The sequence below is a fragment of the Leptinotarsa decemlineata genome, unplaced genomic scaffold, assembly GCF_025532065.1.
Source record: "Leptinotarsa decemlineata unplaced genomic scaffold, Ldec_3_MD MMD2_tig00026354_RagTag_RagTag, whole genome shotgun sequence".
Lineage (NCBI taxonomy): Eukaryota > Metazoa > Arthropoda > Insecta > Coleoptera > Chrysomelidae > Leptinotarsa > Leptinotarsa decemlineata.
Genome location: NW_027412702.1, coordinates 3,913,300 through 3,936,326, shown reverse-complemented (window position 1 = coordinate 3,936,326; position 23,027 = coordinate 3,913,300). Strand labels below are relative to the sequence as shown.

The 23,027-nt window shown below is 35.4% G+C and overlaps 1 long non-coding RNA gene across 1 annotated transcript; it reads left to right on the top strand.

Annotated features, from left to right (window-relative positions):
* The first annotated feature begins 335 nt into the window (after positions 1 to 335).
* LOC141486325 (uncharacterized) lies at positions 336 to 2,246 on the top strand. The gene is made up of 3 exons (XR_012467771.1): positions 336 to 1,750; positions 1,808 to 1,876; positions 1,939 to 2,246. It is a non-coding gene; the product is annotated as an uncharacterized lncRNA (long non-coding RNA).
* The last annotated feature ends 20,781 nt before the right edge of the window (positions 2,247 to 23,027 follow it).

Genomic DNA, 23,027 nt, shown 5'->3' with positions numbered 1-23,027 from the left:
CTGTTCCAGTTGTAGATACCGTCGAAGAATCTGACATCAAAACTGATAGGTGGTACTTGAAAATGCTAGATAATGTTTCAAAAAATCCTCTTAGATTCCCAGCCTGGCGTATCGTGGGTTCGAACCTTTATAAGGCTGTTGATGCCAAGTGTAAATCTTTGGAACTAGTAGATGAAGGAGACAGATGGAAGCGCGTGTTACCCAAAAATAGTAGGAAATCAGTGTTAAAGAAGTGCCACGACGAACCAATTTCTGGTCATCCTGGTGTATTCAAAACTCTTCGAAGAGTTGCGCAGTATTACTATTGGCCCAAAATGAAATCGGACATTTCCGAGAATGTGTAATTTGTTGTCAAAATAAACCGGAACAAAAGAAACCTGCTGGTTTACTGGTTCCCCGCAAGGTGGCTGACAAGCCTTTTCAAATCGTGTCTTGCGATCTCATAGGACCGTTACCTAGGTCGAGTCGCGGATTTAAATTTATTCTAGTTATAGTAGACAATCTAAGTAAGTTTACCATTGTAGTTCCACTTCGTAATGCTACTTCAAAGTTGGTATGTATGGCAATCGAAGAGAATCTTCTCTTAATGTTCGGGCAGCCGGAAGTACTCATAAGTGATAATGGCCCCCAATTCAAATCTAAGGAGTTCCACAACTTACTTGAGTCATATAATATTCGACAGTCTTTTACTGCTTTCTATCATGCTCAAGCGAACCCTACAGAGCGTGTCAATAAGACATTAGAAACAATGATCCGGTGTTATATCTCTGAAAACCACCGAGAATGGGACAAGCATATTTTTAAACTGGCTTGTGCATTACGTACGCAAGTTCATGAATCCACGAGACATACGCCGTATTTCACCATTTTTGGACGAGAAATGCCATCGAACTTATTTTCCCAACAGGGTGAGCAGCCACCCATCTGCCAAACGGAAGGAAACACATTAATGCAGGATAGGAGTAAAATGTTTCAGGAACTCTATGCAGATATCAAGAAAAGATTGGTTAGAGCGGCAGAGAAGAATAAACGTCTTTATGATTTACGTCATCGTCCCGTCACCTATAATTGTGGGGATCGTGTTTATCGAAAAAATTATGTCCTATCAGATGCGGCGAAGAATTATTCGGCCAAGTTGGCACCAAAATACCTGGGGCCATTTATCATTTCAAAGAAGGTCTCAACCTGGACATATGAGCTGAAGGACTCCGATGGAAGATTCAGGGGAACTTGGCACGCCAAAGACTTGAAGGCGTCACCTTAATAAGTTAGAGTCATTTTTTTTTTTATTTATTTATTTTTTTTTTAATAGGTTCAGGTGGAATTTGTAACGGCTAGTTTAGCGTTACAACAAAATGAGCATGACTATTCAGGAACACCCTGTACTAGCCATTGAACAAAATGAATTTGTGGTTGTCTACTGACAGTTGAAGATTGTAGGAAGTTCGGCAAGCAAAACATTCTACGCACTCCACAAAAAGTGTTAAATGCCAGGGGATTAAAAAACAACAAACAAAACGAGTTCTCGAAGTTTGAACGAGAGAATAAGTCGAAAAAGTAGCGAACGGTTCACGAAGAATTTGAAGTGATTTCTTTTCATCCAAGTTTTGGGATTTTTCTTTGCTGAATCTTATGTTACACTAGTTTTCATGTTTTCTTGTGTAGATACGTTATAAACGTATTCGTGACATTTGGTTGAAAACTAGTACCTTGAGAGGGATTTACATTCGCTGCTTGTTCCTACAAAATCGTAAGTCGAAGATTTTCATACACAATTTTCTTGTAACTCGAAACCGAACGTTTTCAGGCAGCACTTTCCAACAAAATCGAGAAGCTGCCGAATTTCATATATGATCGTAGACCCTCATCAAAAGAGGTAGTTTTACTCTTATTAGTAATTAAGTAATAGGTTTCAATTTATTTTATTGTGCATTCTAGGGTCTTACTCAAGGGTCTCACTCTAGGATCGTACTCTTACTCTTAGTATTGAGTCAGTCTCAGACAGTTGAATCCGTGACACAATTCTGATGTACCTCGATGAATTTGAATGAAATACCTTTTGTGCAGTTGGATTGGAGAGTGCAGTAATGCTGTTCACCCGCCGGTTACCAAGTTACATCTGAACCTGAATCCTGAATTATGTGACAGATAAGATGCATGATATTTGTTTGTGACTGTAGAGAAAACATATGTATTTATGATACTTACATTTATATCTATTATATAATTCTCCATATTCAACTATACGACATCTTACCACTCATTACGAATTAGCCTTAAAGTGTAAGCTTCACGTGCGCACGTTGAGTATATATATATATATATATTTTTTTTATAGCTACATCACTAACCCTATTTTGACTGATAGGAATTTCATATGTGGTAAACTCAGAAGTAATCTCGAGTATGATACAATGCTGTAATCAGTATTTACTCGTTACTATTAGAAATTAAACTTCTTCACTCAACTCACTCATAAATTAGAACCTTGAAGAATTTCAGTGTACTTATCAATAATATTAATATACCTATTTTTTTGTCATCCAAACATATATCCTTTTTTTAATTTTTTTTTCTTAATAAATAAGTGGTTCAAGGTGAAGCTTGCTATCTGTCTCTCCCGACAAATCATCATAGTCTTTCCAAACCAAATAAGCATAATTGTACTTATATCCAAGTTCTCAAAGTATAGTACAGGACGAAATCCAAAAGAACTGAAGGTTCCCCAGTTTGAACCTGCGAAAATAAACTGGTGGCGCCCCCTAGCATTTTCTTATATTTTATTATTTTTTTTTTTAAACCCAGCCTACTCTCCGACTGCGCGCCGTGCATTTTTGATTTTGCAGCGCGTTAACGCATTTCGTCCTGGGAAAGCTGTTGAAAATTGAGCCGTTGCATGTAACCCATTTGTCATAAAATTTGACTCTATGGCATTGGCATCAGTTTTCATCTGTGAAGTTTGAAAACCGAAGTTTCCCTTTAATAGTGTCCAGTTTGGCCCACTCTGTACAATATTTTTTAGGCATGTCCAATAATGAGATACAATTCAGATGTCTGTTTCATATCCCAGTCTTTCAGAAATCATATACATGGTGAACTTCCTTTTGTGAAAAAAGATGTTTTAATGGGATGCTTATGTTTAATACATGATTTCTGTAAGATCCACATAAGACATTTCATTTGAAAAATTGTCATAATTGAACGATGATAGAAATCAATCGGCATTTTGACGGGGTCCTTTTCATCTTGCAGATTTATGAATATAGCTTTCAATTTTATCAATGGCAATAATTCGTCTGTTTTCAAATATAATTTCATTGCAGATTTTTTAATATTAATGAATTCAAAATATACCTTACAAAATCAGTGTTACCCCAATTAATGATATTCATAAACTGATCTTCACTTACCCATTCTTAGTTTTACTGAACAAGTGTATTAATGTACCTTTACTTCAAGTCACAAGGTTGACATAAATACCTTAAAGTATTACACACACACTTAAATTATATTATGTTGGTAACAATTGCATTGGAATAAATTCTAAACTACGCAGTATACCATTGTCAAATCGAAGGATTGCATGTTCGATAAGACCTACAGTTATAATTAATAACAGTGGATCAAAATTGGAATATAATAAGCAACAACTCATTTTTGAGCTGTTATCAGTGGGTAAGAAAAAATTATTCAACCAAGGAAATGAGTTATCATACTCACCAGTTTTTATATCTACAAATAAATAACGAAGTAGCATCTAAGTGACGATTATGATATTGCCATTTTAGCTATAAAAGAAGGTCAAGGTTAGGCAATAAAAATTATATACGGACCAGTAGATGACTAGAAAATGATACGAAAATTTAACGTCGTACCTTGCATGCCAATTTTTACACACAATAACTGGTGCCTATTTCTTAAAGCAAATGTAAAGCTATTACATTTCGGATAACTGTGGCAATCTGATACCAAGATATAACTTTCAGGTAAGATTTTTTTTTGGGTAATAGGAATAGTTTGGAAATTGGTCATGTGTAACTGCCTTTCCTTGATGAAATTTTGTCGAGTCGAGCAGTTCCGTTTTTTTCTGCAACTGTATCTTCCATTCGTCCCATCAGCCATTCCTGTCTATGATCTTTCGAATCAATCATCACTGGAATGTCGTCAACTTTGTATCGTAGTACATTTTTCCTACCAAATTCGACGTCGAAATTAATTCATTTTATATTCATGTATTCGTATCCAAAGTTTCCAATACCGACCTACTAAATCTTGGGCAATCCTTTACTGTTTCCTGAAGTAGAGTTCACCAACCTCATATGAGAATACAGTGCCTGGCCTAAGAAGCAACAAATGATTGTGTGTCAAAGCTTCAGGATCATCAGAATTCACAACTCCCATAGAAAGTGTTGATATCAGTTCAGATTTTTTTCGGCTGGCCAAATGAAGCATCTATCGCTAAAACTTTTTAGCTGGTGTCTAATTAGGCAGATTATTGCATATGAACTGCTGGTGGATGAAAATGTGAAAATCTTCTTATATCCTTGATAAATATTGATCGGAAAAAAATATTGCTCTATAAGTAAAAAAAAATTATTGCAGGAACAGTAGATTCCAACTTCCTTACTCTACATTGGAGACATGCCCTGAATTTCATCTTGACAGCTTTTTGAATGTGAATAATTAGTACTTTCAGTGTCACATATTTTCCGGGTTCGAAGGCCGCTAGCTCCTTCAGAGGTTCATACATCCTAGAGTATTATCCTTGCAGTCATCGATGTCACGAGTGACTAGCTTCTTCAGAGGTTTATACATCCTGGATTGATATCCGATGACTGCATGGATATTAACCTAGAATGCATAAACCTCTGAAGAAGCTAGCCAGTCGCACCAGCAAAACGTCAGGAAGAAATTCCAAAAATACACGGCCTTTGAACCCACAAAATAGTTACGCTACCTTTTTGTCAATCTGTACTTTATTGATCTGGATTTGGAAAGTTTTATACAGTGTAGAATGTCTTCTTCAAGTGATTCCCCTTTGTTAAACTGAATGAATTAACCTGCGACAGAAAAGCTACTGGTTTACATATATTGAAATGCAACACCCATACTAGTGATCATGATAATGACGGTCATTTTAACAGTCTGATTATATCAGAGAACTTGTTATTTTGGGATTGCTGGTAGTTACAAATACTTGCTCGAAATTTTCATTATTAAATGGTGGATCTTTTGGCCAGAACTCCTTTGAGTATTTGTAAAATGCCAGATTACCTGGCCAGATGTAGGTAATCAGGGTTGAAGTCAACATATTTTATTAAATTCGGAAAGTATTCAGCACCAGTGTGAAGCAGTTCTTCGGAGAGTCTCTCTGGTTCGCAAGTGCATCGAGCTCTCTCAACTAACGTTCGCGTAACCACTCTTTTTGAAAAGGTTGGTGTTGTTTGAGTTGTGTATGTGATGATTTTCTGTACATACAAAAATATAGCTTTGAAATTATTCTTATAGACTCAAATCTAAACGTCTGTAGCATTATATACAGAGCGTTCCAACGAAAACATGACTCCCCTGTAAGTCACAAAGGACGTTTAATCGAAAATTCCAAAAAACACGTCAATTTTATTTCTAGGGAGACTAATTCTGATATGGAGATCATACCCAAAACTTCAGCCCCCTGCAGTCAGCAACTACCCTCCATATTTTTTTCAATGACATGAGGGTGACATGAGGAGAGTAATACATCATTCGAAAGGTTTTTTGTCCTTCTATTACTTCTGTGATTTTTTTCGAAATTGGTTGATTCGTTATTGAGAAATAGAATGTTGAATATTTTATTTAATAAAAAACAGAAAATTCGCTGTCACTCATTTTACTGAGGAAATCAACAAGAGTAATATCAATGGCAACATAATCAACGGATGAAGTGTTCAAAATGACCTCCATCCAGTTCTATACGATAATAATACAGTCTACTTTGGAAAGCGTTCCTTACATTATTGAAGATGTCTGGAGTCAGAAATCGCCATTCCCGAAAAATTATCTGACACAGGTGTTCTAAATTTGTAGAATTTATTCATAAAATAGTAAACGTTTTGAAACGAACGACTCTGTTAGTTTTTTCTACACTGATAGTTTTGCTTGAATCTGGTTGTCGCAGAACAAAAAGTAGCTAGTTGGCCACTGTCACTTCTTCACGAATTATTATTCAGTCGTCTTTGTTCACTGTGTTTCAACATGGTTCATTCTGCTGAAGGAAGGGTAGAAACTGTTACAACCTATTATGAAAATAATGAATGTGCTGAAGCTGCTGCAAGAATTTATAAAACAAATCATCCAGACCACAATGTGGATCATCAATACGTTAAACAGTTAAAGGATAAGTTTCGAACTTCAGGTTCTGTTCACAACAGAAAACATAAAGTATTCCGTCCTACCAGAAATGACGGAGTTGAAGTTATAGTTTTAGGACATGTATAAATGGATAATCGACAATCTATCATACAAGCAGCTAGAGCGTCTAGAGCAGGGGTCTCCAAACTACGGCCCGCGCGCCGAATCCGGCCCGCCAGTGTCATCAATCCGGCCCGCGACAGCCAATGATTTACTGTCATCAATCTGGCCCGCGACAGCCAATGATTACCTAATTGTTGTTACTATTGCTGTAATAAGTTAAAGAAGAAAACACAGAATGATAATTACTCGGTTTTATTTACTTGCAAGGTAAAACTTAACGACAGAAATGATGACAAAGAAAACTTAAGTATCTGAGTTTAAGCATATTTATAACTAACAAATAATTGAAATGAATCACAGTAAAACAAAAACACTAATGAGATTTATGTAATTGTGATTTTCCACCGACAATACTTTGTAGTTGTGGATCAATTTTACTTGTACCAATTATCAAAAGAGATGCAAGATGCTCATCGGTTAATTGAGATCTGTGAACATTCTTTGTGTACTTCATCTTGGAAAACGTTTTCTCACACAAGTAAGTAGTACCAAAAACAGAAAACAACCCACGAGCAAATTTATACAAATTATCAAATTGTTCCAGTGGAAGACTCTTATAAAATTCCAACAAAGATGAATTTTGATATTTGTTCTAAAGCATATCATTGCACCGTAAATCAATAATTTCCATTTGGACTTCCGGAGCCAGGGTTTCAATGTCAGAATCAAAAGGATTTTGAAAAAGCTTAATTTCATTCGCAATGACATCGAAATCTGAAAAACGAGTATCAAAATTTATCTTCAAAGCACTTAAAGTTTCGATTGCAAAATTGACGGGAAATTCAGTCTCTGTAGTGTGGCTGAATATTTCACATGTTTCAAAATGTGTGAAACATTTTTTATGTAATTGCGATTAAAATAGTATTATTTTCTGCCTGAAGGATTTGATATTGGTGTATAAATCAGGGAGAAGCTGATTTTCTCCTTGCAATCACAAATTCAGTTCGTTTATATGATTTGTCAAATCGACATAGAAGACTAACATCCACATCCATTCACTATTTTCTAAATCGACAAAAGGGCGCTGCTTCTCATTTAAAAAAAATTCGATCTCTGCTCGAAGTTCAAAAAAGCGCTGAAGGACTTTTCCGCAACTAAGCCAGCGTACGGCAGTATGATATAGGAAATCATTTTCTCCAATCTGTTGAATAAACTCGCGGAATGGTCGGTGGTTCAGCCCAATGGATCTGATGAAGTTAACAACTGATATGACTGGTTTTAGAACTACAGACATATCCAAACATTTTCCGCACAAGGACCGTTGATGAATGATACAATGTAAGACTAATGATTTTGAATCACCATCATTTTCTACAGCCTTTGACAAAAGTGCAACCACTCCTTTATTTTTACCATACATATTTTTGCCTCCATCAGTTGTTATAGATTGCGAATTTCTCCATCGAAAGTTCTTTTTATTAATGGCATTTTCACCTCCCCTTAAAAATATCTGCCCTAGTTGTCGAGCCGCGAATACTATCAATACTATCAATAGACAAAAGCTATGAAGTGTATGAAGACTTCATAGTTTTTATCTACTCCGCGAATAAAAATCAACACCTGAGCAGTATCTGACACATTCGTTGACTCATCCAATGCTAGAGAAAACCACTCATGATGTCCATTTTTGTCAGACAGTTGAAATGATATATTTTCTGCGATGTTTTTCACCCTCCGAGCCACGGTGTTTGCTGACTAACTGACACTTTTGAATAAAACCTTTTCGGAGCATATTTCTTCGGCTACTGCAATCAAACATTCTTTTATCATTTCTCCATCGGTGAATAGTTTTCCACGTTTTCCGATTTCAAGAGCCACACGAAAACTGGCGCGAGTTGCAGACTCTTGTTCAGTATTCGCTTTGGTAAACAAAGATTGCTGCGATTTGAGTCCGCGTTTCAAAGCTTCAAATTTTTCCTTCCGCCAACTTCCTGAATAGTTGGAGTAACTTTGAAGATGTTTCGATTCATAGTGTCGTTTAATGTTATAGTATTTGAGAACAGCTATGGTTTCATTACAAATTGAACATAGCGCTTTATTACTGGACTCAATCACAAAATACTGAAACTTCCATTTTTCTTGAAACGTTCTGTATTCACTGTCGATTTTTCGCTTCTTTTCCATACTAACAAATCACACATAAAAACAATAAGTCAAATCAAAATATTTTTATTGACGGGTGTTACTTTATTTCACAATAGACAGTTTCGCTTCCTTCGCCTTTCCTACGCAGACTAACTCGCAGTTGCGCCGCTAGCCTTTTTATATGCAATTATTACTGCCATCTCGAGGTGATCGGAATACACTAGCTAGAACCAGAACTTTTTCGAACCAACGCGGTAATTCCAAATATTTAATTACGCCTAATGCCACCTAGTGGGAAGCTGAAAAAGATAGTACATAGTACCACTACTCGCCACTAGATGTCGTATCACAATACACAATAATAATTGAAATGCAAAAAAAGCGTAAATTTGCTTAAGTCACGCACTTTGCGACTATCCTAGTATAGAAATATAGTTAAGGGCAGAAATTGGCCCTTGGAACAAACTGAAAAAATTATTATGGCCCGAAAGCTTCAAAGTTTGGAGACCCCTGGTCTAGTGTATCTGCTACTAGTGTTTTTCGGATTTTGAAAGCCTACAAATTCCATCCTTCCAAAATAATTCTAGTTCAGGAATTAAACGAAGATGATCCTATCATACAATACATGTTTATCAAACGAAAGTTCTTTCATGTTGAATGTTGAAGAAATAGACATAATTATCGTTACTGGTGCGATGTGAATCATCAGTTGATGATGGAAACACATTCACATATTGTTGGACCATTCTTCATTGGAGGTAATCTCAATGGAGACACATACTTAAATCTATTACAAGACTGTGTAGATCCTATGATTACACAAATTTTAGAAAATGATAAAAATTTAGTAGAAAATGCACTAGCATTTCAGCAGGATGATACACTCCTACATTTTGATGTTCGGGTGAGACAGTTTTTAGACGAACGTTTTCCAATGCGTTGGATCGGCAGAAGGGGTCCAGTGGATTGGCCAGCTAGATCACTTGATCTCACACCGATAGAATTCTTTCTGTGAGGGACACCTGAAGTCTAAAGTTTACACTGAGATACAGAACGCTTTCAAAAGTAGATTGTATTATTGCATGGAACTAGGTGAAGATCATTTTGAACAATTTATTCGTTGATTTTGTTCCCACTGATATTATTTGTTGTTGATTTCCTCATTAAAATGAATGATGGCGAATTTTCTGGTTTTTCTTGATGAAAATGTTCAACATGTGATTTCTCGATAACGAATGAACCAATTTAAAAAAAAATTACAGAAGTAATAGAAGGACAAAATACCTTTCAAATGCCATGCCATTGAAAAAAGAGGAGGGGTAGTGGCTGTCCGCAGGTGGTTGAAGTTTCGGGTATGATTCCCATATCAGAATTAGTCACCCTAGAAATATAAAAATTGACGGGTTCTTTGAAGTTTTCGATTATATGTCCGTTTCTGGCTTACAGGGGAGGTCAAGTTTTCGTTGGAACGTCCTGTATGTATCAAGTTGGATTTTGATCAATACTGATCAGCGAATATTGGTTTCGTTACGATTTAACATTTATTATTAAAACGATCTTACTTGGAGAATGGAGAATAACTCAAGGGAATGAATGAATCAAATATATCATTCGCTTTGTCATGAATATAAATAGAGTTTCACTTGGAAGTAGTTTGATACATTAACATATATTATCTACAACACTAAATCAAATTCTTTATGAATTGGAACAACACTCAAATCAAGTTCGAATACGTGTCAAACAATTCAAAATACGAGATATCATTACTGGTGCTAGGCTTAACAACAAATACATAGCTGCACTCAGCTGTCATGGTAAGGCAAGATGTTATCGCGTTTATTCAGTTATCTTTCCAGAACAATTGAGTCTTGCAGTGCATTTTTTGTTCAACTTAACACCGCTGATGAAATTCTAATGTCGGCTTTGCAAAAGACCGCCTTAGGAAGCCTAGTTTATCTTCATTGTTGAAGAATATGGTCTTCTATCGATCCCATAGATGGCATCTCCACAAGGTGCCGCAAGACGCCACCACCTTCAACATCAACACTTTATTGTGAGCGTGTCTTTACTCAAGGACACGCCCGAAGAAGCCATTGTATGGCTAAACATGCGTTGCGTTTTTGTAAAACTGTTGAGTGAAAATATCACAATGAAGTGTTTTTTTGAATACGTTATACTTATGGATTTTCATGAAGTATTGGCCAATTCCATAATATATGTAATCACCTTTACTCATTACTTTTTGCTCGGTTGAAAACTTCTTTTGATGATGGTCTATTTATTGAGTAAAACGCTGTGAGAAGAAATACCATTCGAAATTTGCCTATATTGGACTTCTAGATGTGAATTTGATATCAAAGCACGTCACTCGCAAGTATTTTTGGAAAAACGGCTCCGCAGTGGTTACAAAAATCAGGTCTTCAAACATACTCGTATTTTTTTTCAAACCGCTAAATGACATGAAGGGTGAATTAAATCATAATATTTTTTCAATGCTCATAGGGGAATAACCAAATATTCGACAAACCCCAAAATTAATAAATTACTAATGGACAATTTTCTACGAAAAGTATAAAAAATCAGATGTGTACTCATATCAAATTATATATTTTCATAATTTCGATGCGGCAATATTACGATTTGCTTGAATACATTCGCTGTTTTGACAGCGACAGTGAACGTATAAATATAGGGTCTTTAATTAGGAGCTTAAAATTTTTAAATTTTAACAAACAAAAATTTTTATTTGAAAAAACATATTGAAAAACCTATTTGAAAGACCTGTTGATGCCATTATGTGTGTAACATGACATCGTTCAAATGTCCGCCACGGCTTTTCAGGGTGGAGGGCATCCGAAACGTCCAATTTTCCTTGACTCTGACGCATGAATCAGGCTGAATTTGACCGATGGCATAGGTTATTTTGGCTTTAAGAATCGCTGTGATTTGTGACTCATTCGCATACACCTGCGACTTGAGAAAACTCCACAAGAAGAAGTTTAACGGGGTTCAATCACACGATCTCGGTTGCCAATTCACATCACTTCCACGTGAGATGACCATGCCCAAAAATCGCTCGTGCAGAATATCCAATGTGTCATGAGCTGTGTAGCACGTAGCACCGTCTTATCGAAACCACATATCCTTGGGGTCCAGATCATCCAATTCAGGCCGAAAGAAGTTGGTAATCGTCGACCTATAGGTAGTGCTCGTCGTTGACTGATGGTCTGGCCAATGTCGTTCTCAACAAAGAAATATGGACCGATGAAAACCGATATAAAACGAGATATTATACATGCGATGTTCACCTATGCGGTTATCCGAATATCAGTGGATAGGTCCATTACGTACTTATTGCTCAAATCACCAATTCCACCCTACTGGGTTTTTTTACTCACAGTATGGAATGAATAAAATAATTTTCTCAACCTACTTTCACATTTCATTGAACTACTCAGTCAAAAATTCATCATTCATTGAAATGGTACACTTTCGGTAAATCCCACTTTTTCAATTAATTTCTCTATCATATACGGTAACGATTTCACACAACTAACCAATGAACTGATCATTTCAGTAAAGACATATCGGATAAGCTTAGTTGAAATCAATGAACTACAGAAGGAATTATAATTATTTAGGATTGGTGCATTATGCTACAGATTACTCTAAAGGTGTCAACACAAAACTCCCAATACTCTATAGATCAACGGTCGGCAACAGGCGGACCGCGAAAGGTCGAACCGCCAAATATTGTAATGTGTTACATACCAAGTATAAATCAATACGTAGATAAGGTATACTATACTTTTATCAATTAAAGTAATATTTTAAGCCACATAGAATTCAACTTAGTATGTACTTATTTTATTTCAAGTTGCCTGGTCAATCTGTTTTACAAGTACCTACAACTGATATGGTTTTGTTAGTTTTTCATCTACCCTGTGTTTGTGTGTGTGTTTATGGCGCTTGTTATGGCGACTGTTTTGTTTTGTTGGAACAAGCGCGAGCGAGTATCGCAATCGGGAGGTGCGGGCGTGTGAGCGGGAGAAAGCAGACTCATTCATTTTTTTGTGATTTTTCGCGTTTTCATAATATTTTCGTACCTATGCTACTATGGATCTTAAAAAGCGTAAAGTGGACAGTGAAAATAGGAGATTTCTGGCAGAATGGACTGAACAATCTTGTTTTACGCTGCCTGATGCAATAAAACTTTCGTTATCGTTAGTAGTAGAAGTAGTATTTATTTTTCTCGTTTAAAGGTATAAAATTATTTTTCACAATAACGAAAAATACGTCAGAGAATACGTCGTAAATAAAGAGAGCGTTTTCACACTAAACTATCACACTATACAGGGTGTCCCTGAACTTCCTCTTTTTCTCTGGGGAATGTATAGATGGGGTCATAATATTACCAGTACTTCATATAACTTTTTTTCCTAAAAGTCTTCGTAACCAAGTTACGGGCCCTCGAAGTTACAAAATGAAAAATGTTTTTCTTTGATAACTTTTCAAGTGAATATTCAAAATCATCCAAATTTCGGTAATTGACTAAACAAATGAATTCCGTCGATGAGCTTTCATGCAGGAGTCAGTTGTTTTGCTACAAAGTCAGGAACGGACTATCCCCGATGGTCCACACCCCAAAACTTTGAAATGACAGATATTTTTCAATATTTTTCAACAAAATAAGGTTACTTGGACAATTTTATGAATAAAAGTACTCGTGTGGAAAGTCGATCGGAGCAACGAGTCTTGATAAAAATGTAGTTCTACTCGACGACATCAAACCCGCTCGTCCACCATTATTTGAAATGAATAATTATCAAAGCAGAAATAATAATGATAACGTTAATTCAACAACATTTATAACAGGAATAATACAAAGTATGCTAAAATGAAGTCGTAAACAAAAAGTACAGTACCTATATGGAAATTTAAGTCACAATTGTGATAGCAGATATTTTTTCAAAAGAAATATCAAGTTCTGTAGATTCGTGGTGTTTTTAAACTAACAAGCTACTCTACTATGAAATATCGAATTCATTCCATATTTTGTATGTACATAATGTGTGGAATAATCACGTTTCGTGTTGATCAGTTATCTGAATCTCATGAAACTCAACATTCGAGTGTTTCAAATTCTTCTTCACAGCTAAACTGTTGAGGAGTTTCACTGATAATTATAATTTTATGGGAGAAATTCTTTAACACGAATCTAAATTTAGCTGAAAAAACGCACATCGGAAAAAATATTTACTATACTAATAAAAAGCAAACGAATGAACTACAAAAACGGCTGCACATGATCAGGTGAAAAATATCCAGGGAATAATTATGTTCCATTTCTTTCACAGATGTTGACAAAAAAACCTTTTAGAAAGAAACTGGAATGCGATTTTGTTTTGTTGAGTGGTGCGTTGTCATATGACTATCATTGTATTGTCAATATTCTATAGGATATTTTGAATTTTTTTGATATGGCCGAACAGTTTACATTCAATGAATATGCATATATGCATGTATTTTATGGACGAGCATTTTGTAATGCTGCAGAAGCTCGTCATCTGTATTCCGAGCATTTTCCCAATCGAACGGTACCGTCAAGAGAAACATTCGAGCGTGTCGATCGCAGCTTGAGGGAGACAGGTATGTAATAATTGATAATTAATTTGAGCACGTTGTTTTATTTCGATATTATTGTAGGTACAGTTTTGCCAAAACGAAGTGGTGAGGGCGCTCCTAGGACTGTACGTACCGTTGTATTGGAGGAAAATATTTTGGAAGCCGTCGCTGATGATCCATCAATGAGCATCAGAAATCTATCAGAACAGTTCCATACATCCAAGTCCACTATTAATAGAATAATTAGGAAACAACTGCTCCACCCATTTCACATCCAGAAGGTACATGCCATGACACCTCAAGATTTTCCAGCACGACTGGAATATGCCAATTGGTTCATTGATAGGTAAAGAGAGGATATGACTTTTATTAATCGAGTTTTATTCACTGATGAAGCAAGTTTCAGTAGAGATGGAGTTATCAACTCTCATAATCTCCATATATGGGCCGAAGAAAATCCCCATGGGATATTGCAAACCAAACACCAACGGAAATTCAACGTGAATGTTTGGGCTGGTATCATAGGAAACCATCTTATAGGACCATTCGTTCTACAGGACCGATTGAATGGAGAACGTTATTTGGAGTTCATTCAGAACGATTTGAATGGACTCTTGGAACATGTTCCATTGCAAACCCGAAGAGATATGTGGTTTATGCATGATGGCGCTCCTCCTCATTTTAGTTTGATTGTGCGTGACCATCTGAACCATATTTTCCACAATAGATGGATTGGTAGAGGTGGGCCATATTCATGGCCATCGCGGTCTCCGGATTTAAATCCATTGGATTTCTTTCTGTGGGGGCATCTAAAAAGCCTTGTTTACGCTACACCTATTCACACAAGAGATGCATTGTTGAATAGAATAACATTACATTGTGAAGCCATACGAAACGACCCTGGAATGCTATTTCAAGTACAGAGAGGGTGTCTTCGCAGACTAAGAAAATGTATAGAGAGAGAAGGTGGTCATATCGAGCAGTTTCTGTAGCGGATTTTTCATTTCTGTTTGCTCTTGAGGCTCTTGAGTTTCGTTAGTTAAACGTGTTTGCATTATAAAAATTCGTTATGAACATTTTACCTATCATTTCCATTTTCCTTAAAAACTAATATTTTCAAATAATGGTAGACATCTCAGGATAAATGTTGTTGAATTAACGTTATCATTATTATTTCTGCTTTGATAATTATTCATTTCAAATAATGGTGGACGAGCGGGTTTGATGTCGTCGAGTGAAACTACATTTTTATCAAGACTCGTTGCTCCGATCGACTTTCCACACGAGTACTTTTATTCATAAAATTGTCCAAGTAACCTTAATTTGTTGAAAAATATTGAAAAATATCTGTCATTTCAAAGTTTTGGGGTGTGGACCATCGGGGGTAGTCCGTTCCTGACTTTGTAGCAAAACAACTGACTCCTGCATGAAAGCTCATCGGAGGAATTCATTTGTTTAGTCAATTACCAAAATTTGGATGATTTTGAATATTCACTTGAAAAGTTATCAAAGAAAAACATTTTTCATTTTGTAACTTCGAGGGCCCGTTACTTGGTAACGAAGGATTTTAGGAAAAAAAGTTATATGAAGTACTGGTGATATTTTGACCCCATCTATACATTCCCGAGATGAAAAGAGGAAGTCCAGGGACACCCTGTATATGTTTGAGAGTATAAAATTATTTTTTACATCATATATATATATATATATATATATATATATATATATATATATATATATATATATATATATATATATATATTTAACATACATTCGTGGGAAAATGCTTAGAAGTCATCAAGTGAGTAGCAATTTTTTTCAAGTAAAATTTTTTTCAATCTATACTTGAAGCTTTTCAACGTAGATGAGTTAGTTTTCAACTGAGTCATCCAGCTTATTGAAGAATTTCGGGCCGAGCTAAAGAAAACTTTTTTGGAATAAGGTCGTTCTGTGAGTGTTGGGCAACAGAAAATCTCTATACCGGGTAATATAACTATGTTGCTGGGTTGAAAATATACGTTTGTTCATGTAAACATGACTACATAACTCATAGATATACAAACCGGCAACTGTAAGTATTCTACGGTTTTTGAAAACGTTTCTACATGGGTCTTCACCCTATTCCAGCTAAAATTCTGACGGCTCTTATTTCGAGAATAAACACTTTTTCAGCAGAAAAGCTTGTACCCCAATTCAAGATTCCGTATCTCAAATGGCAGATTATAGTCGCATAGTACAAACTTAATAAGACTTTTTCACTACAGAAATCATCCATAAACCTGAGGGCATAACAGTTTTTCATTAGTTTATTACAGATAGGATCCATGTGAGGAGTCCAAGTAAGTTTATAATCAAGAGTTAGACCTCTAGCAACACTACGAAATCACTCATTAACAATTTCACAAAAACTTTTCTCTTAGTAGTGAGGCTCGTAAAGAAAAACTTCATGCATATCTCAGTTGTTACAAAAAAAACACGAAATTACTAGTTCGTTGCATGAGCGAGCAAGAAAAATCCATAGAAGCAGCGTTACGTGACTGGACTGGACGCCTATTAAACGCCAAAAACCATTTACAGATTCTGAGATGGTGAAAGAATGGAAGTAGTCACGGTACTTTTTGAAGGAAAAAATTAGTCACTGCATTTCAAAGTATTCCGTTATCAGCGAGAAGTAATACACGAAAAACGGAAATTTTAGCTGCTGATATTAAAAACACTCTTCTTGAACTCTTGCAAAAGGCACATTGCTACGCCATAGCACTTGACGAATCATGCGACATTGTTGATGATGAACAAATATCTATTTTCAAGATTTCTTGATAGTGAGTGTCAGATTTTTAGGAAAGAGTTGCTAGCAGTATTGCCGTTGAAAGGTAACACTCGAGGAGAAGATTCATTCAAGGTCTTGATGAGTTTATTACTGAATCTAACATTAGTTATCATAAAATGGTTTCGCTTCCAACTTACGGGGTTCCAGCAATAATTGGCAAAGAAAAAGGTGTAGTAAAGAGAATCAGAAAAAAACTCGGGTATAATACTGTATCAGTGCACAATTCACCAGGCATCCCTTTGTGGAAAGCTTAGTGCTACACTAAAAGAAGTGATGGACAACTTGGTCAAGTTGATGAGGTCTTATTCTGCTCTTCAGCACCTTCATTTGAAGAAATTACTTTCTGAATCTGATTCAGCGTATTCTTACTTACTGCAACACAACAATGTTCGTTGCCTCAGTAAAGGTCAAGTTATTGAACGTTTCTGGCTGATAAAAGAAGAAATAACTTTCTTCTTGCAAAACATAGATACGAAAAGAGCCAGAAAGCACTTTGAGTTCATAACAAACAAGCATAGTATGCTGTTCGTGGGTTTTCTAAAAGATATTTTGAAATATTTAAATGCGCTCAACACAGAATTACAAGGAAATGGAAAATTAACGTGTGATCTGACACAAAGCGTGTCTGCTTTTCATCACAAGCTGAATATCTTTAAAAAATTATATTGCAAGACAAGATGTTATTCATTTTTCGACAATTCTTGAATATAAAAAGAACTCTGAAGAAGGCATTGCAGTGTTTATGAAATTTCTGGCCGATCTTAGGAGGGAATGTGTCTTTGCAAATGTATAAATCAGTATCCACTGAAGAATTTTGGGGCAAACATGAAAAATATGAAAATTGCAAGAAACTAGCTATGAATTTGGCCACTATGTTTAGCTCGACATACGTATGTGAAATATATTTCCCAAAAATGAATTTTTTGAAAAACAAATATCGTTCGAGATTAACGAACGCCCACCTAGAAAATACTCTTCTAATTTGCTGTTCCTCTCGAGAACCAAACTTGAAAAACTTGCTCTAGACCATCGGTGTAATTTCTCTCATTAATTTTAGGTCTTGTGTTTTATAATTCCGTATTTGATTTGAAACTAAGTTGTTTTTTCTGGACCACGTCAAAATTTTCCCACAGTATCCGGACTCCACCTAAAACTACTTGCCGACCCCTGCTATAGATGTATTGATTCTGAACAAAATTTGATTCTCTCAGTTCTGTGTTACCTCTATAACATTCCTAATTTATATGTTAGAACATAAAACTTCTATTCAATGTCAAGCTTCTATTAAGGTAATAATAGTTCAAAAAACGCTGGAATGGTATTGGTTTATAACTATATTGGAAAGCCGTCAACAATAAAATGGACTATTAATAGGTAGAGAGGTAAAACAAATACACTTGATATTACCCCATCTTCATCAGAATAAATCAGTATTGGATTTGATCCTAGCTTTTTTGTGGGTAAACTCTATAATTCACTATCGTATCCTCACGTTTGTTCACTAGTATGTCCGAGGAGGTAAATGTATCTTGGTTTTCCCATTTCATTGCGAATTGAATTTTTGGATTGAGGGAGTTCAGATATAGAGAAATACGTTTAGACGCTTTTCGTCATGCTTCCATGTCACACAAGTATCATCGAAATAGCGCAGCTAGCAATATAGTTTCACGATTGGTCCTTCGAGCGGATATTTTTAAAATTAATTGAAATTATTCATAATAATTTTGAAGTTTTTACTTGAAACCGTAAGTGAACAGTAAACATCGTACTATCGACATCAGTGCAATATTGCACAACCTGAAGCAGCAGCATACCAGGATTTCAAGTGCTGAAAATCCATTGCGTACAGCAGCCCCATCAGCATCGATATCTTGTCAAAATCGTCAGTGGTCACGGTAAGTCATTTGGACTATCCTATCTTATCCTACTCATATATTCTTTCGTTGTTCAATATTACGTTTCGATTACCATATTCACTCAATCAATTCATTTTTTCATTAGAATAAAGTCTATCATATCAAACTTGAACGATCAAAATCATCTAGCCAGTTATTTTTCGCATTCTATCTTTTCACAAGAGTTAATGCAATTCTTGTGTGCATTAAGCATTCATACTCACGATAAAAAAATCTTGGGTCAAAACATTGCTTTGGAAAGGTCATAATTCCCGAGATAAGGGTTACCAGGAACAATTAAGGAATTTAAAAATCTAGCTATTTATAGCTTACAATATTTACGTGAAATAGACTTAAATATACGGGTTGTTTGAAAAAAGATATTTGAAAATATTGAATTTTATGAGGATAAGTGGATTAGAAAAGACCCGTATATTAGAAGACCAACTAGAAAATCCCGATTGGGAAATCTTTGGCTCAAAATTTTCTATTAAAATGTTGACCATTACAAAATTTGATAAACTACCTATTACGGTGTCATAAATTTGTTCATAAACAACAGCATAATACTTTTTTCTATCAACTCATACGAATATCTTGTTCACAAAATTTTCTATTGGATTCGGTTCATCATTCTTTCAATAATAATGGTGATCCCAACGTGGAAAATACGATTCCTCATTCAAATTCGACGAATTTTTGTACACACTGTTTTGTATAACTTGTTTTTATTTTCTACTAAGATTTTCAGTTGTTACGACCAGTTTCAGTGTATAATCTTATAATTCTTACGAACAAATCCTTGATTATACAATGCTACAGTCAATGACCTTTTGGTACCTGCAATAAGCACCTGAAATAACAAAAACGTTACCGGTCGTAACAAATAAAAATCTTACTAGAAATTAGATAAAGTTATTTTCTTTATCCTGTATTAATTATTTCTTCCTCATTACAATTCCTGAGGCAACTACCTGATTTTTATGAAACCTTTTCACCATAAGCTAATCTTTCAAGTGTATTAGACATTTAAATATACAACAGCACTGTCAGACAATGATTCAATTAACGCATCCTCAGGAAAACTAATGCAGCGACATAAATCAATCCACCGCAACTCATAACGCCCCTATCCCTTCAAAGAAACTCCGACCCCGCACACATAAACTTCCAGATGCCATCTTATCAGAAGATTCCCCGTGAGAGCAAGTGGGTGGCAACTGCAGAAGGTGGCTAAGACAGCAGGGCATCGAGGAAGTGAAACAAAGGAGCGCCGTAAATAGACAGTATGCCCTCATTGGCTGTCGTTAATAACTGTAAGACGAAGGAGACGTCTGAATTAATGAGCCCCATTCTGGCAAATACGTTGGAAACTTACATCTGACATAAGATGTGACAGCTCATAGCGCTCTGAATTGTTGCCTGCTACTCGTCTGCGTTTTCTCAGCGCTTCCCGCTCTCTCCTGCTTCTCCTTCTCGGCTCTACGAGCAAACAATGAATTTCGTTAACGAGTTCTGGAAATTGTTGCCGAAGTAGGTACGTGAATCTGTAGGATTCTAAATAGCGGAAAAAGAGATTGTATTGAATGTTTAGCATTTTAATTCTATTCTAATCGGTATTTTTTATTTTTACAATGTCATGATACTTTCTGGTACAGCGCAAAAGCTTCAGAAATATAATCATTCCAGTGAGTTCTTGTAGTGCAATTTGACGAGAGAGTCCGCTCGGGACAAAAATGAGCTAAATAAATCAAGATAACAGTGCTGTCATGAAAGCCCACTTTATTTTCCATGCATACCACTCGTAGAGCATTTTTTTATTCCGATACTGAACAACAAATAACGATCAAATTCAAAAGTTATATTTTAAGGAGAGATTACTTTTTGGAAAGAAAGTGTTTGGCCTTCTACTTCTTCTCCATCTTGATACAAAAAGTCTGAAATCTTCCAAAGATGTGTGGATCATGCAAAAGAAGTAACTTTGAGACAAAAACTGGAAGAAAAAGCCACCTCGAAAATAAATACTTTCGAGACAAATACTTTTATATGAACGCTAAATTATATGAAAAACACTTTTTTTCTGTTTCGTTTGTTTTCCAAACATTCGTTTGAAATCGAATCAGATATCATTCACAGGATTCTTACACAATATAATTAATGAAAGGGGTGAAATTTCACTTACATGGAACACTGTCATCCTCACTGCTAGACATTCGATGTTTCGCCATAAGACACGTGTCTTACGGCTCTTCATTAGCAATTATGGATAATATTATAATGAAAAACACTCAAACGTTACTTCTTAGAGCAGGGTTGTTAATTATTTAAACCAAAAAAAAGTAATAGTAAGATGAAACCCATTAGAAAAGGAGAAAAATATGATGAAAATTAAAGGAAAAATAAAATACGGGTGATCTGAGTTCGGAAAGTGGGAGGGGTGTAAAAATGGTTTATCTTGATTTCCGGCAAAACTACAAGTCCTATGGAAAAAAATTGAATGAGAAAGTTGTAGGTAATAAAAAGATCTACAACTTTTGTAACCACATTTTTTTCAAAAAACCTCAAAATGTATATGAAAAATTCAATACCCGATTTTTTTGTTTCTTATTTTTATCTTTGGAAAAAATTTTTAGGAAATTTGGTAAAAACTTCCGTTTTTATGTCCCAAATACACTGTAATTTATTTGATTTAAAATATTTATTTTTTCACCTTAGTTTGACTTAATATCAAGAAAACACTCTAATTTTCAATCGAAAATTCTAGCATCAAAATATTAGCTTTTCCCAAAAAGTCGGTGTGCTTTTAGCAGTTTTCGATATACCTACAGTGTGACACTTCTATTAGAAGTTTGAGAAGAAATTTCATATAAAGCTTCAGATATCAATGCAATGGGCTTTTCAAGATATTCAAGAGAAGTATGTCGTATCGAATTCATTTATTTTTAATTGAATATTCCGTACTTCCAGAAAATATTAAGTTGTATGGGTATGTACCAAGAAGTTAAGAAATTATGCCAGAAATAAAGTAAAAAAATGTATATAAACAACTATTCACATTTTCAATGAAAAGTGAGGAAAGCTGACATTATGCGAAAGTCTCTTTTTTTCAAAGCTCTCATATTGTGACAGTGTTTATGGACCTTCTTTACGCCTATGCAATTCCGTCCGTCTGCAGAGAATACAAAATGCTTGCAAAAGGTACTCATACGAATGAAGCAAGTTTGACCACATTAGCCACAAAATGAAACAATCAGGTTGGCTTTCAATGCAGAATATGAGGAAACTACGCCTCCTCACAGTTACAAACAAAACCCTTCTGACACAACAACCAGTTTATCTTTGTGAGACGTTATTTTCAAGCATACCTAAATCTCAAAACCGACATAAAAATATCTTAGTAATCCCAAAGCATCGCAGTTCAATTTATACTTGCAGTTTTTCTTACAATGTCGCCAGGCTCCATAACCAATTGCCAAATGAATATAAATCGTTCAGTCTACAGAACTTCAAGAAAATATTGATAATCAAATTTGAAGAAAATTCGGGCTGACAATCTTGATAACCACACACATCTGTTCGATTGTCCTCATAGATTTCTGTATTACGATTATACTTGTAGACACTCCCTTACTCACGGTAGGGTTGAAAACAGCTCAGGCTGAACCCCCGCCAATTCATCATTTATCGAAATAGAATTTTACTGTCAATGCTATGTATTCTATTGTATACTATGATGAATAAAGTGGATTTATTATTATTATTAGTTGATTATAGGGTTTTCCGCTACGAGTTTTCATGTTGTGTATTCTGGAGTGTTCACTGAGTTTCTTTTTTCGTGTTCTTAACAGATTTTGATGACTCTTTCTGTGACGTAAATATCAGATTATTATTTTCATCATCGTCATAATTTTTTTCGAAACTCTGTAAGCCAGCTATTGTGTAGACTTTATTTTCAAAGACCAAATTCGTCCTTTCATTTCGGAAGTGTAATTTTGTGAACCAGCAGATTTGAGACGGGAAAGCGATGTTTTACTAATCTGCCAGTCCTCAAATAAAGTATTGGTTACGATGATGAT